General features: G+C 39.7%; 1 protein-coding gene and 1 pseudogene across 3 annotated transcripts in view; one reads left to right on the forward strand and one right to left on the reverse strand.

Moving 5' to 3' along the window:
- The window catches only part of WWC2 (WW and C2 domain containing 2), a 210,803-nt gene that overhangs the window by 60,707 nt on the left and 131,496 nt on the right, over positions 1–18,600 (forward strand). The window lies entirely within an intron of this gene.
- LOC116565325 lies at positions 11,297–11,340 on the reverse strand (annotated as a pseudogene).

An 18,600-nucleotide genomic window follows, 5' to 3' on the forward strand; every position in this document is an offset into this window, starting at 1 on the left:
GGGTGTGTGTGTGTGTGTGTGTGTGTGTATATTTTAAAGTAGTGGCACACAAACAAGAGATTAGGAGTTGATCTTCAAAAGACAGAGAAAGTTAGAATTACAAAATTCTTACCTGTTTTTAAAAAAGCTAAAAATAGTTTGGGAAGCTCTTTAGACAATTTACACTGAGTGCCTTTGGAACCAGCAGCAAAGAAGTAAGTCCTTTCTTGTAAGTATGGGTCCTGAAATGGATTGGGTTTAGGCATACTTGACTCACCTGTTATGAGGATGCTCCTTGGTGGAGCCCAACCTTGTGGGTGTTCTTGGGCAGTGCTTGACTTCTGGGGACATGGGCACATGTTTTCAAGAGGCTGGACAAATTATTGTTGGCTGGGTGCCAATTCCATGTGGCAGCCTTCAGTTAAGTGACATCTACATTCTGGTTACCATAAAGATTTTTTATGACCAGTGGTATGCTGTAGAAAAGGCACATTTTTAGGCATTTAGTAAACCAGAGGTATTGGTAACTAATAATAACTAATAGTAATAAGTACTGCTGCAGAGGTACTAATAACAGTAAATGTTAGGCTCATTTAAGAGCTGCGTTAACAGTAATTACCTCTAGCATAACACAAACATTGCTCAGTCTGTACATTTCACATTCCATTTGTGTCAGAGTCTTGTATTTACTGGGTAAATGCCTGGGAATTCAAACCATGGTTGGGTAAAGTTGATTTGAGGGTAGGACAGGGAGTAAGGAGTTAGAGAGGGTAGAAGAGGTACAAGGGCCTCTTCTGACTTGCAGTGTCAAGGCTTTTGAAGAGCCTCTTGACTAGGGTTTGGTGTGTGGAGAATAGAAAGCTTAGTTGGGAAGCCTTCTTTCCTCCCAAATTCCACCCTGATAACAATAGAAAAGCATCTTTGGCCTGTATGACATTAAAATATTTGAGCATTAAGAGTCAGATGCTAGGCTTGAGAAGCTATTTAAGCCAGGCTAAATACAACTGTAGTGGAGATGAACTGAGGAATAGGTACACTGTTTCTTTTAGTAACTAATGTTTAATTTTTAAAGAACACAGCAGGCCTTTTGAAGGCAGTTTAAGGAATGGGTGTGGAAGGGGGTGTGGGGGAAGGAAATCTCAGCAGAATGCTCTTAGATATTTCCTGTTATATAAATGCTACATACTTCTCATGCCTTCAAACTGATAGCAAGTAGGACTGAAGCCGGTTGAGGCTTACATTTAATTACTGTTACAAAGAATGTAGAAATGATATGGGTAATCAAAGAACCTTAAAAACTGGCACAAATGCAACTTTTGCTTTTTCATCCAAATCTTACATTGTGGAATTTGAATGTGGTGTGATGAAATACACTTGAACAAAAAATAAATGTGTTTAATTTTTTTAAAAATGCTTTTGTTTAATTCATAAGACTTTCTGTTGTTGTAAAGGTGCTGTCTTGGGGTAGACATTCCAGATGATAAGTATCTCATTTACGGAATTCCCAAAATAACTCAAACATTTATCTAGCGGTATTTTAATGTGTGCTTCTGATGAAGAGTGCTACACTGATATAATACTTTTAGTATCTACTAAATAGATAATGATGACTCAGAGTAGTTAGGGAGAATAAAGCCTTTTATACACATAGCTCAAATACATGCAGAAATTGTAAGTGAAAAGGAATTTAGTAAATTGAGATCTTGTGTTAGTAATGGGAAGTTAAAAATCCTTTTTTTCTCTCATTTATGTTACTTCCTTTCCCAGACATAGCCAGGTTTTTATGTACTAGTGACTGAAAGACACAGCTAATAAAAGCTTTTTTTAAAAATTCTTCCTCGATTTCAGGGAAAGTGATAGAATTGAATAAGGCATTTGGGTAATTGTCTGCTGTAGCCTGTGGCATTCAGGGATGAGAATAGCCATCAAACTTGTAAATATTTTCTTTATATAAATGCTATATCTGTCAGGTTCATTGCAGTGCTTCTGTGGGGGCAGAATGTCTCAATTTCAGAACTGGCTGTCACTTAGCTGCTTATTCTGGACAGTACCCTTCACTTTTATGAACCATAGTGTTTTGTAAAGTGGAGCCTCATTATATTTATCTCATAGGATTTTTTTGCATATAAATGAGTTGGAATACATAAGTGCAGTAGGCCTAAGTTCGTGTCTATTTGAAACATGCTTCAGCAGGGCCATGGGAAATCTTATTTCAGTTGGTGAACAATCTCAAGTCATTTACTCACTTGTTTTTAAAATTAATTCAACCAGTATTTGTTGAGTGTGTATGATGTGCGTTATTCTGTGTACTCTGGAGTATACAAAGATCAATGATGGCAGCCCTGGACTCTCAGATGTCTAGAATATATAACTAGAAGGTAGTCAATATCATAAGAAAGAGAAGATCAGATACTTTGGGATCCAGGGTAGTCAAAACCTTGTTGGATAAAAAGGTAATCTCTCAGCTCTGTGTCCCGAGATCTAAAGCTCTTCTAAGTTGAAACAGTGCTCTTCATGAACTATCTCTTCACAAATTAGAACCACAGTGCTCTGTAAATCTTGTACCAGAGCTTAGACACGTAGTTGTTACCAAGGCACCAAGTGATTGGGCAATATGGTTTCTGTCCCAGCCTATATGATGTTGTACGTGAATTTGTCATTTGCACCATGGAAGTTTCCCATCAGGACAAACCACCATGGTTTGTGAACATGGGATATCTCTGAGGAAAACAGACCTTTCATATGGCCACAGAGTGTCGTTCTTTTCCGTCTGAACTCTGGTGCTGATTTTTAAAAGGCATGCACTGATTCAAGAGAACCTAATTTAATATACTGGAGTTAGACATAACTAGGAAACCATTCATCCATCAGACATTTATTGAGAACCTACTGTATGCTAGACATTGTGGGGATAATTTAGTTAGGTGGAATAAAGCTTTTTATACACATAGCTCAAATAAATGCAGAAATGATAAGTGAAAAGGAATATAAGTGAAAGTCTGGCAGAGATTTAGGGGAGGGAGAGGTTATATCTGATAGATGTGCATTTGAGTCAGGCTTTGAGTAGAGCTATCATATCTCCTAGTCTGTTTGGGCCAGCCATAGTTTACTCCAGATGTCCTGATGTCCCATCCAATTAACATCTTAATGGTCCAAATTGTTTCAGTTTGGATGATAAATTATATGGTCTCCCAAGTTTTGAGAATCAGGTAAGACTTGGCTTAATGGAGATAGAGAACAGCCTGGGTAAAGATAAATGGCATAAACAAAAAACATGGGTGATGGAACACTTTGATGCGCTTAGAAAAAGCATATTTAGTTTGACTATAGCTTTGGGAACAGGAAAGGGAAATCATTGGAAAGAAGGTTGGGAGGTGAGTTGAGGTCAAATTTTTGAGTATCCCGAATGCCAGACTAGATACCTTGATTTTATGTAGTTGGCCATGGAAACCTGTGACTATATATATATATATTTTAAGATTTGGAAAGATCCTTGTATCTACCGCCAGATATACAAAAGGGCTCTTTTGGGTAAGGGATTTAAAACAAATTTTTTATAACCCATTGCCAATTAAAGATCATTTAGATATTTTTCTAAATTAGTGAGGAAATAAGATATGAATTACTGCAGTGTACAGTGAAGTGTAACAAAACCTAAAAAAATCATTAAGTTGGTCCGGATCCAAGATGGCCATTTAGGAACAGCTCAGGATTGCAGCTCCCAGTGAAAGCGCAGAGAGTGAGTGGACACCACATTTCCAGACGGATTTTTATTGCCCACAGACCAGGAGATTCCCAGGCGGAGGAGCCCCACGGATCACCAGCGCAGCTGTTTTGACCAGCACAGCTGTTTTGGCCATGCGGCTCGGCCTTTTCGGTCCCTGCAGCTGTTTTGGCTTGCGCGGCCGCTTTGCGGTGCCCCGGCCCAGCAGTGCTCCATACAAAATACACTGGTCCGGGTGCCCTTTTAACTGGCGATTGGAGCCCTGGGAAAGTGCAGTCACCCATTCATCTGACTAAAAAGGGGGGTCTGAAACAGGGAGCCAGGCCAGGAGATTCCCAGGCAAAAACAAACAAAAAACCCTGACCAATCTCAGCACCACTGTTTCGGCTGGCACAGTGAGTCACCGCAGGGAAAATCACATACACCCCGGTGCCATTTTAACAGGCGACTGAAACAGCTGGGAGAGAGTAGACTGTTCAACTAAAGAACAAAAGGCTCTGAGGCAGGGAGCCAGGTGATCAGGCTCAGCTGGTCCCATCCCCACAAAAGAACAGCAGTCAGAAACTCTTTGGATTGAGAGTTTCACAGCAAGCACAGGTGAACCCGGGACGGTCCAGCTCTGTGGGGGAGGGACCATTACCGAGGCAACACGCCATTGCCAAGGCAACCTGCCATTACAGCGAGAGTCTGCCATTACAGAGGCGGGCCACCAATGTTGAGACAGTTCTAACTACACCCATATAAACAGGACTGCAGGGAAGTTCACATGACAGCTGGGTGGAGCCCACAGCAGCTCAGCAAAGCCTCTGCAGGCAGACAGTGACTAGGCTGCCTCATTGCTGTGCAGGGCAGCCCTGGAAAAAAAAAAGGCAGCAGCACAACAGAAACTCAAAAATAAAGCCCTAACTCCAAGGGACAGAGCACCTGGGGAAAAAAAAGGTGTTTATGAGTTCTACTGCAGCAGACCTAAACATACCTGCCCAGCAGCCCTGAATGAAAAACGGAGTGCAAAACTCAGCACTTGAGCTCATGTAAAGGACAGACTGTCTCCTCAAGCAGCTCCCTGACCCCCTTATATCCAAAGATTCACCTCATAAAGGAAAGATCAGACCAACATTTAGCGGATATCCTTCTGGGACAAAGCAGAAAAAGAAACTGGTAGCAACCATTACTGTTCTACAGCTGCTGCAGGTAATCCCCACACAAGCAGGGCCTGGAGTGGACCTCAGCAGCCCTACAGCAAAGGGGCCAGACTGTTAGAAGGAAAACTAAGAAACAGAAATAACTTCATTATCAACAAATTGGACATCCACTCAGAGACCCAATCTGAAAGTCAGCAACTACAAAGACGACAGGCGGATAAATCCACAAAGATGGGAAGAAACCAGCACAAAAAGGATGAAAACACCCGAAACCAGAACACCTCTCCTCCTACAAGGGTTCACAACGCCTCACCAGCAAGGGAACAAGATTGGATGGAGAATGAGTGTGACGAAATGACAGAATCAGACTTCAGACGGTGGGTAATAAGGAACTTCTGTGAGTTAAAAGAACATGTTCTAACCCAGTGCAAAGAAACTAAGAACATTGAAAAAAGATTTGACGAAATGCTAACGAGAATGGACAAATTGGAGAGGAATATAAGTGAATTGATGGAGCTGAAAAACACAACACGAGAACTTCGCGAAGCATGCACAAGTTTCAACAGCCTAATTGACCAAGCAGAGGAGAGGATATCAGAGGTTGAAAATCAACTCAATGAAATAAAACGAGAAGGCAAGATTAGAGAAAAAGAGGTAAAAAGGAATGAACAAAGTCTCCAAGAAATGTGGGACTATGTGAAAAGACCTAATCTACGTTTGATAGGTGTACCTGAATGTGACGGAGAGAATGAATCCAAGCTGGAAAATACTCTTCAGGATATTATCCAGGAAAACTTCCCCAACCTAGCAAGGCAGGGGAATATTCAAGTCCAATATTCAAGTCCAGGAAATACGGAGAACACCACAAAGATATTCCTCAAGAAGAGCAACACCAAGGCACATAATCGTCAGATTCACCAGGGTTGAAATGAAGGAGAAAATACTAAGGGCAGCCAGAGAGAAAGGTTGGGTTACCCACAAAGGGAAGCCCATCAGACTCACAGCAGATCTCTCAGCAGAAACCCTACAAGCCAGAAGAGAGTGGGGGCCAATATTCAACATCCTTAAAGAAAAGAACTTTCAACCCAGAATTACATATCCAGCCAAACTAAGCTTCATAAGTCAAGGAAAAATAAAATGCTTTGCGAATAAGCAAGTACTCAGAGATTTCATCACCACCAGGCCTGCTTTACAGGAGCTCCTGAAAGAGGCTTTACATGTAGAAAGGAACAACCAGTACCAGCCACTCCAAAAATAAACCAAATGGTAAAGAGCATTAACACAATGAAGAATCTATATCAACTAATGGGCAAAACAGCCAGCTAGCATCAAAATGGCAGTATCAAATTCACACATAACAATATTAACCCTAAATGTAAACGGACTAATTGCCCCAATCAAAAGACACAGACTGGCAAATTGGTTAAAAAGCCAAAACCCATTGGTGTGCTGTATACAGGAAACCCATCTCACATGCAAGGATACACAAAGGCTCAAAATACAGGGATGGAGGAAGATTTACCAAGCAAATGGAGAGCAAAGAAAAGCAGGAGTTGCAATTCTTATCTCTGATAAATTAGACTTTAAAGCAACAAAGATCATAAGAGACAAAGAGGGACATTACATAATGGTAAAAGGATCAATGCAACAAGAAGAGCTAACGATCCTAAATATGTACGCACCCAATAAGGAGCACCGAAATACATAAGGCAAGTTCTTAATGACTTACAAAGAGACTTAGACTCCCACACAATAATAGTGGGAGACTTTAACACCCCACTGTCAATATTAGACAGATCAACCAGACAGAAAATTAACGAGGATATCCAGGACTTGAACTCAGACCTGGAACAAGCAAACCTAATAGACATTTACAGAACTCTCCACCCCAAATACACAGAATATACATTCTTCTCAACACCACATCACACCTACTCTAAAATTGACCACATAATTGGAAGCAAATCACTCCTCAGCAAATGCAAAAGAACAGAAATCATAACAAACAGTCTCTCAGACCACAGTGCAATCAAGTTAGAACTCAGAATTCAGAAACTAAGTCAGAACCACACAGCCTCATGGAAACTGAACAACTTGCTCTTGAATGTTGACTGGGTAAACAATGAAATGAAGGCAGAAATAAAGATGTTCTTCGAAACCAACGAGAATGAAGATACAACATACCAGAATCTCTGGGACACATTTAAAGCAGTCTCTAGAAGAAAATATATAGCAATGAGTGCCCACATGAGAAGAAAGGAGAGATCTAAAATTGACACCATATCATCAAAATTGAAAGAGCTAGAGGGAGGAGCAAGATCAAAAAAGCTCAAAACCTAGCAGAAGACAGGAAATAACTAAGATCAGAGCAGAACTGAAGGAGATAGAGACACAAAAACCTCTTCAAAAAATCAGTAAATCCAGGAGCTGGTTTTTCGAAAAGATCAACAAAATAGACAGACCACTAGACACATTAATAAAAAAGAAAAGAGAGAATAACTAAATTGATGCAATAAAAAAATGATAAAGGGGATATCACCACAGATTCCACAGAAATTCAAGCCATCATCAGAGATTATTACAAACAACTCTATGCTCATAAACTAGTAAACCTGGAAGAAATGGATAAATTCCTGGACACTTGCCTCCTCCCAAGCCTAAACCAGGAAGAAGTCGAAACCCTGAAGAGACCAATAACAAGGTCTGAAGTTGAGGCAGCAATTAAGAGCCTACCACCCCAAAAAAATCCCAGGTCCAGACGGGTTCACAGCTGAATTCTACCAGACATACAAAGAGGAGCTGGTACCATTCCTTCTGAAACTATGCCAAATAATCCAAAAAGAGGGAATCCTTCCCAAATCATTTTATGAGACCAACATCATCCTGATACCAAAACCCAGCGGAGACTCAACAAGAAAAGAAAACTTCAGGCCAATATCCATGATGAACATAGATGCAAAAATCTTCAATAAAATACTGGCAAGCTGATTGCAACAGCACGTCAAAAAGCTTATCCACCATGATCAAGTAGGATTCATCCCAGGGATGCAAGGCTGGTTCAGCATACGCAAATCCATAAATGTAATTCACCACATCAACAGAACCAAAGATAAAAACCACATGATTATCTCAATTGATGCAGAGAAGGCCTTTGACAAAATTCAACAGCCCTTTATGCTAAAAACCCTCAATAAACTAGGTATTGACAGAACGTATCTCAAAATAATAAAAGCTATTTATGACAAACCAACAGCCAATATCATACTGAATGGGCAAAAACTGCAAGCATTCCCTTTGAAATCTGGCACCAGACAAGGATGCCTCTCTCACCACTCCTATTCAATATAGTACTGGAACTTCTAGCCAGAGCAATCAGACAAGAAAAAGAAATAAAGGGTATTCAAATAGGAAAGGAAGAAGTCAAATTGTCTCTATTTGCAGATGACATGATTGTATATCTGGAAGACCCTATCGTCTCAGCCCAAAATCTCCTGAAACTGATAAGCAACTTCAGCAAAGTCTCAGGATACAAAATCAATGTGCAAAAACCACAAGCATTCCCATACACCAATAACAGACTTAAAGAGAGCCACATCAAGAATGAACTGCCATTCACAATTGCTACAAAGAGAATAAAATACCTAGGAATACAGCTAGCAAGGAACGTAAAGGACCTCTTCAAGGAGAACTACAAACCACTGCTCAACGAAATAAGAGAGGACACAAACAGATAGAGAAACATTCCATGTTCATGGTTAGGAAGAATCAATATCGTGAAAATGGCCATACTGCCCAAAGTAATTGACAGATTCAACGCTATCCCCAGCAAGCTACCAATGACCTTCTTGACACAACTGGAAAAAAACACCTTAAACTTCATATGGAACCGAAAGAGAGCCCGCATAGCCAAGTCAATTCTAAGCAAAAAGAACAAAGCGGGAGGCATCACACTACTGGACTTCAAACTATACTACAAGGCTGTAGTAATCAAAACAGCATGGTACTGATACCAAAACAGAGATACAGACCAATGGAACAGAACAGAGGCCTCGGAGGCAACACAGCATATCTACAACCATCCGATCCTTGACAAACCTGACAAAAACAAACAATGGGGAAAGGATTCACTGTTTAATAAATGGTGTTGGGAAAACTGGCTAGCCACGTGCAGAAAGCAGAAACTGGACCTCTTCCTGACACCTTACACTAAAATTAACTCCAGATGGATTAAAGACTTAAACATAAGACCCAACACCATAAAAACGCTACAAGAAAATCTAGGCAAAACCATTCAGGACAAAGGCGTAGGCAAGGACTTCATGACCAAAACACCAAAAGCATTGGTAACAAAAGCCAAAATAGACAAATGGGACCTAATCAAACTCCGCAACTTCTGCACAGCAAAAGAAACAGTCATTAGAGTGAATTGGCAACCAACAGAATGGGAAAAAATTTTTCCAGTTTACCCATCTCACAAAGGGCTGATATCCAGAATTTACAAAGAACTAAAACAGATTTACAAGAAAAAAAAAACAAACAAGCCCATTCAAAAGTGGGCAAAGGATATGAACAGACACTTTACAAAAGACGACATACATGAGGCCAACAAATATATGAAAAAATGCTCATCATCACTGGCCATTAGAGAAATGCAAATCAAAACTACATTGAGACACCATCTGACGCCAGTTAGAATGGCAATCATTAAAAAATCTGGAGACAACAGATGCTGGAGAGGATGTGGAGAAATAGGAACACTTTTACACGGTTGGTGGGAGTGTAAATTATTTCAACCATTGTGGAAGACAGTGTGGTGATTCCTCAAGGACCTAGAAATAGAAATTTCATTTGACCCAGCAATCCCATTACTGGGTATATATCCAAAGAATTATAAATCATTCTGCTATAAGGACACGTGCACACGAATGTTCATTGCAGCACAGTTTACAATAGCAAAGACCTGGAACCAACCCAAATGCCCTTCGATGATAGACTGGACAGGGAAAATGTGGCACATATACACCATGGAATATTACACACCCATCAAAAACGATGAGTTTGTGTCCTTTGTAGGGACATGGATGAACCTGGAAACCATCATTCTCAGCAAACTGACAGAAGAACAGAAAATCAAACACCTCATGTTCTCACTCATAGGCAGGTGTTGAACAATGAGAACACATGGACACAGGGAGGGGAGCACTACACATTGGGGTTTGTTGGAGGGAAATAGGGGAAGGACAGCAGGGGGTCGGAAATTTTGGGGGATGGCATGGGGAGAAATGCCAGATATAGGTGAGGGGGAGGAAGGCAGCAAATCACACTGCCACATGTGTACATATGCAACAATCTTGCATGTTTTTCACATGTACCCCAAAACCTAAAATGAAATTTAAAAAAATTAAAATTAAAATTAAATTTAAAATTAAAAAAAAATTGTAGCCTAAAAAAAAAAAATCATTAAGTTTTAGAGCATGAATTGACTTTGGATCCTTGAGTCAAACATTATCATTTTATAGAATAAGAGCACTGGCAATCAGAGAGATTATTAAATGTCAAAGATGTCCCAGTAAGTTATTTGTAGAGATGGGGTTAGAACCTAGATGCTCTGATTTCTTGTGCAGTGGGTATTTAACTTTAGACCTTTGTTTAATAAAGAGCTTTTGTTTTGGAGGCTCCATGATTACTTTTGTTGGGGTCACATCAATGTCTGTGTCTTGACTTAGTTGTGATGGAACTAATCATTCCTTCCCAGGGTGTCATTGCCATTGTATGCACTGGCGATGGTAGAAATTGTTAAGGATAAAAATGAAAAATGAGAACAACAGATACCCTTGTCATACAGTGAAATAGGGTTTTAAATTATGGCACGTGAATACAAAGAGTTTTAAAAAACTGTCTTTAAATATGAAATGTCATTATTTTATGGCATATAGTATTATTATTTTTTGAGATGGAGTTTCACTCTTGTTGCCCAGGCTGGAGTGCAATGGCGTGATCTCAGCTCACTGCAACTTCCGCCTCCCTGGTTCAAGCAATTCTCCTCGTCAGCCTCCTGAGTAGCTGGGGTTACAGGCATGCGCCACAGGGCATGGCTAATTTTGTATTTTTTGTAGAGACGGGGTTTCACCATGTTGGTCAGGCTGGTCTTGAACTCCTGACATCAGGTGATCTGCCTGCCTTGGCCTCTCAAAGTGCTGGGGTTTCAGGTGTGAGCCAGCACGCCCAGCCTATAAAATTTATGTGCATATTTAAAAAAACATCAAGAAATTGTAAAATCAACGAAATTGTTCAGTTAAGTATAAGGTTACAAATCATTGGCCCATGAAACGTTTAATTATACTTAATCATTATTGATGCTCTTGAAATTTTATGTGTTGCTATATAGCTGTTAAGAGTTGAGGAAAGACTGACAAGTATGCTTTATGTATTTTTTACACATTTATAGCAGACTGGAAAACCTGCTAGACGAATTCTAAAAGAGCTGTAACACGGACTCAAAGTTTAAAAGAACATTTTTTTTTCCTTCATAGAGATGGAGTGTCACTGTGTTGCCCAGAGTATTCTTGAACTCCTAGCCTCAAGTGATTCTCCTGCCATAGCCTCCTAAAGCGCTGGGATTACATGTGTGAGCCACTGCACCTGGCCATGGTTTTTTAATCGTATTTTTGAGTGGCCATCAGAGAAACCCTATAAAAAAATATGATTTTGGAATGCCCATGATATACTCAAATAATAGGGTGAATACCTTCATGCATATAAACCTAATTTATTTATATAATATAGTAATTATGTTAAAGTAAGCAAGTAATTTTGGAAATTTTACCATGCATAAAGAAATATTAAATAAAGTGCTACAAGTTCCTCTCAAACCAGTGAATTACCACATTTCTGATAATTATATTATCAAATAAATATGTAAAATTATGTTTTCATTGCCAGAACATGTTTGAAAAACTGATTTCTAGCTTACTTTAATATAAGCAATCAGGTAGACATTTACCTAAGTAGAAAAGCTGCTATAAATCACTACTTTCTCATGGATACTAATTTGAGCTTCAAAAGAACAGTATAATTCAAAGGATGCTTTTATTTGGAAAGTAGATTTTCAAGTTACTTAAAGGATAGTTGGTTTGTTGGAAAAAGTGGACAGAAAGCTGTAGCAGAAATAATGCTGACAGGGTTAGTATTCCAGATGTTTATTAACTTACAAAGACACAAGCATTAGATAAACAGTTTCTGTGCCCTTGGCCAGAGATTGATTTCCACTGTAGGAAATAGTGGGTCATGCTCGATCCATTATTTGTCTCAAAACAGATTCAGGAGGCAGACACCTAGAGTCACAATGGGGGACCAGCTAAGGCTCCAGGCGTATAAACTAAAACATTCCATTGCCGTGCACAAACATGCTCTTCGGACACCTCACAGCAGTTTGAGGGGCTTCCTTGGACAAACTTTCCAGCTCTCAAGTCCTGGAGTGAGTCATTAGGATGCCTGTGGAGTATGTGGGCAGTGGGTGGGGTAAAGAGAAGAGCACTTTTGAGGAGAGCGGGTTTGGGAACTTGTATTGCAAAGGGTTGGCACAGAGAGAGGTAAAAGTCCTGAGGTGAAACCTGCGGAGCCTGCGGTGCTGAGATGCACGTTTGTGACATGATTTTGCATTTCTATTGATTTTTGAACTATTTATTGAGAGCATGGTAGAAATAACAGGGAAGAGAAATAAATGGTTATCATGTTGTTATTTATTTACTTATTTACTTATATTTTTTAAAAGTGACAGGGTCTCGCTCTGCCCGCCAGACTGGAGTGCAGTAGCGCAATCATAGCTCACTGTAACCTTGAACTCCTCAGGTGGCCCTCCTGCCTCAGCCTCCTGAATAGCTGGGACTGTACAAGCTAATTAATTTTTTTTTTAATAGAGATAGAGTCTTGCTATGTTTCCTAAGATGGTCTTGAACTCTTGGCCTCAAGTGATCCTCCTGACTCGGTCTCCTATTATGACATTTAAATAAAGTAATTTCTTCAAATCAGTTTGGTTTTCCACTTGGTAAAATGAAGAGAGAAGATAACTGATAAAAGCTTACAGTGACATCCATTATTTCAGATACAACCATATGGAAGCTTTTCTAATCAACGGCCTTCATTTCTTCTTTGTACTGTTGTACAGGGTTCTTAACACAAACTGCCTTAGGTTATAAACATTTCTGCATGTGCCTTATCTTTCCAATTAGACTGTAGCCTCATTGAGAGCAGGGTCAAGGATTAAAAAATAAAAATGAAAGCATTTATGTTGTGCTTAAACTCTGTACAGAATACTTTTCATATATATTATTTGGTGTCTTTTGACAATGTATTGACTGTAACAAGGATTTCCAAATGAAAGGTAGAAGAACAAGGTATAATATTTACGTTTTTAAATTTGATTTAAGATTCAGTAGAGTTTAGTTATACTAAAAGTCTATATTGGTAATATCTTTATATTTTTAATATTCTATATTTTAGAGTACTGAAATATACTTTACATAATCTCTGAGTAAATGTAACTAAAATTTTGTATGAGATTTCTTTAGAGGTAAATTTAAAATCAGTAAATAAACATGCTAGGGAAAATTTTCTGACTTTTAAAATTAAAATTGGAAACAGTGGGAGATTTTAAAACTATGTTAATCAAAGTTATATCTGTAAATGATTAACAAACACTCAGCTAGGTTCCCAAAGCAAGACAGGTGTCCTGTGACCCACTACTCTCTCCTACACCTGATTCACTCTCTCTAGAGTTGACCACAGTTACGTATTTAAAAGGTTATTTTGGTATTTGCTGCTGTGTTTTTAAATAACATTATCTATCTATCTTGACTTTTCAGCTTTGGATTTTGAGAACTGACTTCCCGCTCTGGTTGAGGACTCAGCTTTTTTACTGTGTCTTCCTCATGCACATGCGCTTCCCTCCCCTCATCCTCTTGGTGTTTCCTATCACCTTGTAAAGAAATCAGTAGTCTATGTTTACATTTTTATGACTATGTAAATATTATTCATGGATGACCTATCTGGTGTACTATGATTGCATTTCCTTTTGTTTTCTCTGTAGTTAATAATCATCTCTTTTTTCCATTGGCTTCTTTATATTTCTATTACCAATTTGCTGCCAGAATTATAAATCTCCTTTCAGTACATTCATACACACTGGGTATTCTATCGGTTTGAAATCTCCTGCACCTTCTGTTCTTAATCTCCAGTTTGTCCTGGTTAATCACTGTAACTGCTGCATACTGTCATCCGACGGTCTCCATTTACTGTAATTTTGCAGGTTTCATTTGTCATTTTCCTGTGTTGAGCCCTTTTTCTGGTTGTCATGTCTTCCTGTTTTCTTGGTTTATTCTCTGTTTTGATGGAGTTGCATTAGAAAGGGAGCATAGATTTGTTGAGGCTTAGCAACTCCTCAAATGCCATTATTCTGCTGTCATATGTGATTGACATTTTAGCTAGGGGTATAATTCCAGGTTGGAAGTAATTTGGAGTAAAAATTTGATGCTATTGCTCTACTGACTTGTAGCTTCCAATGTTGTGTTTGAGAAGTCTGATGCCTTTTTGTTGTTGTTATCATTTGTTTCTTTTTGTTTTTGTGACCTGATTCCTCTCTGAAGCTTTTAGGTTTTATTTTTGCCCTCATGTTCCAAAATTTCACAAGGTTGGGTGTTGATGTAGGCCTTTTGTAACCACAGTGTTAGGTGAGTCATATATAATCAAGAAACCAGTGTCATTCAGATTCAGTTCAGGGAAATTTTCTTGCACTAGTACTTTGATAATATTTTCCTCTTTGTATCTACTTTGTCCTCTCTTCTCTGAACTCATGTAAGTCAGATATTAGACCTCCTAGATTGGTTGTTCACTTTCCCTTTTGTCTCATTCTTCGGGAAAATTTTTAAACTTGATCTTTTAATTTGTCAATAGATGGGTTCCTTTCTGCCAATGTATTGTTCATTTCCAGGAGTTTTAAAATTCTTTCTTCCAAATATTTATGTATTTATTTATTTATCTCCCCTTCCCCTCCCTCTCCCCTCCCCTCCCTCTTCCCTCCCCATCCCACCTCCCCCTCTCCCTCCCCTTGCCTCCCTCTTCCCTCCCCTCCCTTCTCCCTTCCCCCTTCCCCCTTCCTTCTTCTCCTCCCTTCTCCCTCTCCCCTCCTCCCTTCCCCTTTTCCTTCCGTTTCCCACAGGGTCTTGGTCTGTTACTCAGGCTGGAGTGCAGTGGTACAATCACAGTTTACTGCAGCCTTGACCTCTGAGGCTCAAGTGATCCTCCCTTCTCATCCTCCTGAGTAGCTGGGACCACAAGCATGCTCTGCCATGCCTGGCTAAATTTTAAATTTCTTTGTTTTTCTGTGGAGGTAGGGTCTTGTTATGTTGCCCAGGCTGGTCTCAAACTCTCAGGCTTAAGTGATCTTCCTGCCTTGGCCTCCCAAAGTGTTAGGATTGCATGCGTGAGCCACAGTGCCTGGCCACATATTTCTATTTTGACGGTAACCTCTTCTGTCTCTCTGAAGATGCTAATTGAAGTTTTCTTCAATATCTCTGAAGAAATGAATTCTTCAGTTTTATTTTTTTCAGGGTTGTTTTAGTTTCTGCTTTCATTTTAGGGGACCAGTATTCTTAGCTTTTGCATTAGAGATAAGTAATACCAGCCATTCTGGTTCTTCACTCCTTCCAGACACAGGAGAAAGGATTAACTTCCCTGCCTCCATGTGACTTGTTTTGGCCAGTGGATTGCAAACGGAAGTGATGTGATTATCTGCCCTACCTGGGTGATTGACGCTTGTGTTGAGATTGCAGATGCCACAAGCGCCTAAGGTGCAGTCCGGAATGCTTCACCCTGTAGGGGCCAGCTGCCTGGGCATTCATCCAGAGCCACTTTGGACTTGGCTTGAAAGGGAAATAAATGTTTGTTTTTAACCACTGAGACTTTAGTATTGTTTTTTATTGCAGCATTATCTAGCCTGTCCTTACTGAGACAGCTGTCAGTCATATTTAAGAATGAGGCACAAAAAGCTGTTTGGAAGCTCTCTACTAGTGAGTGGGGTAGTCATATGGCAGTGATCTGGCTCAGCATTTCTGTTAAGGCACTCCCAGATGTTAAAGTCAGTAGATCTCTTCTCTTGGTTTGGCTAGTTTTCCAAGGAAAAACCCTCCAATTTTCCAGCCTGACAAATGTAAGCCCAGCTCCTGGGTTCTGCAAATGGAGTAACGGAAGTGGGGCTTGGGACGCTTGCTGTTCAGTGTGTGCACACTCCCTTACTCTCCCTGTTTTTAATAAGGTACTCCTTTCAGTGGTCCCAGCTGCCTGGAAATCCACAGCCTATCTGATTAAGTCTTTTTAGAGAATAAACCTTCTGTTTCTGCCCAGGTGGGGCGTCTGCTTCTAACAGACTTCTGGCGAGTCCTTCATGGTCACACCCTCTGTCTGAAGTCCTTGGTGCTGGAATTTCTGAGCCATTTCAGCCTTTTGCAGTATGAATTGATCTGCTTCTGGGCTTTCTCTGTTACTGACCTAGGCTTTCTGTTTTTCACGTCTGCCGAATCACTTACACTGCTATTTGCTTCCCACTGTCCCAAGTTTTGTTCTCATCTGCTGACCTTCCCATTGTCCTTTTGTGTTTATGCCTTTTTAAAAATCCCCTTTCTGCTATTTTCTAGAGGGAATGAAGGTAGTAAGCACATATATTAAATCTACAGTGTTTACTAGAAGTTCTTTAATAATGAATTTTATCCTCCCAGCTTAAGAAAAAATGAAAACAGTAGAATGGACACCATTATATAAATCCTGCTCTTAGATCTGACAGTTAACTTTTTGCCAGTTTTCTTTATTATCTCCTCCCCCTCCTCCTCCTCCTCCTCCTCCTCCTCCTCCTCCTCCTCCTCCTCCTTCTTCTCTCTCTCCCTCTCTCTCTCTGTCTCTCTCTCTGCACTCGTTCTGTGTGTGTGTTTGTGGCTGTGTGTGTGTAATATTCTCCAAGTATATCTAGTATATGTAAGATAAATATATTTATGTCTGTATTTTCTCTCCTGCTGTAACATTTGAAGGTAAGGTGCAGATATTATGATCCTTCACTCTTAAATACTTCAGCAGACATTTCCCAGGAACAAAAATATTCTTACAGGACTATAATTATCATACCTATGGAAATTAAAAAAAAAATAGTTCCATAACATCATTTAACATCTAGCATATCTAATATCATCTAACAGCTAGCATAAATTATGTAGTTTCAAAATTTCTTATTTATTTATTTATTTACTTTTTGTTTTTGTTTTTGAGACAGGGTCTCTGTTGCCCAGGCTGGAGTGCAGTGGTGTGATCTTGGCTCACTGTAGCCTTCACCTCCTAGGCTCAGGTGATCCTTCTACCTCAACCTTCCAAGTAGCTGGGACCACAGGCACACACCACCTGTTTATTTTTTGTAGAGATGGGGTTTTGCCATGTTGCTCAGGCCAGTCTCAAACTCCTGAGCTCTGATGATCTGCCCACATCAGCCCCCCCCAAAGTGGTGGGATTACAGGTGTGAGCCACTGTGCTTGGCCTCAAAAATTCTTTTGTAACTTTTTTCCCTTAAAAGTTACGATCCCATTGTGGTAAACATTCTGCAACTGGTTGGTATTTCTCTTTGGACTAGAACAGTTTCTCAGAGCATTTGTTTTTTGTACTTGTTTTTTTGTTTGTTTGTTTTTAATTAATCTTGAACAGAACTAGCACCTATAGAAAAAGATAAATAAAGGTGAGGCCCTAATAAGGAGATATTAGTGAAAGTACTGGGAAACAGAACAAATTTTGTTTTTTAATGTTGTTTTTCTAACCCAGGTGCTGCTAATCTAAAACTTAGCTAAGCTGTACTTTGCACATTCAATTAAAGTAAAAAAGCAGTATTTGTCTTCACTGTGATGAGGAACTATATTTAGAGTTTTCCCAACCCACCCCACTTCACCTTGCATACTTTGCCAGTATTTAGCCTTATGACTTATGTTTGCTTCAAATTGAATTTGAGTCTAAGCTCAAAGGGCATGCATTTTTGTTTATGACTAAGGGCTGATCTCTGAAGTTAGTATAGTTATCAAACATTCCTCACATTCCGTATGTCTAATTTTTAGTTAGGAGGATCTGGTGCTATGCCAGAGGAAATTAGAGGCTAGAGAGCACAAGGAAATACCACCGAAGAAAGTCTCCATGTAAGCTATAAAAGTTCAGTCGTATGTTTAAATAGCAAAGCAAAGACTAGGTATGGGATTGATTTGTGGCATGTTAGTGCCATTCTTTAAGCTGCTTAGGAACATTTCTTAGTTTTCTGTTACTTGATTCTTGAAATTCCAGCCCTGGAACTTTAAGAAATCTGTGGTTCTTTCAGTTTGTCTTTTAGTTGTACTCAGGGCCAGGATGAATAGTTAAAAATTTTTTTTTTAATTTTTATTCATTTATCTTTTCGAGATGGAGTCTCACTCTGTCACTCAGACTGGAGTGCAATGGTGCCATCTCGGCTCACTGCAACCTCTGCCTCCCAGGTTCCAGTGATTCTCCTGCCTCAACCTCCTGAGTATCTGGGATTATAGGTGCCTGCCACCATACCCGGCTAATTTTTGTATTTTTAGTAGAGACAGGATTTCACCATGTTGGCCAGGGTCGTCTTGAACTACTGACCTCAGGTGATCCACCTGCCTTGGCCTATCAAAGTGCTAGGATTACAGTCATGAGCTATCACGCCCGGCCCTT

Source organism: Sapajus apella, unplaced genomic scaffold (assembly GCF_009761245.1).
Source record: "Sapajus apella isolate SASKATOON/1434 unplaced genomic scaffold, GSC_monkey_1.0 scaffold39, whole genome shotgun sequence".
Classification (NCBI taxonomy): Eukaryota; Metazoa; Chordata; class Mammalia; order Primates; family Cebidae; genus Sapajus; species Sapajus apella.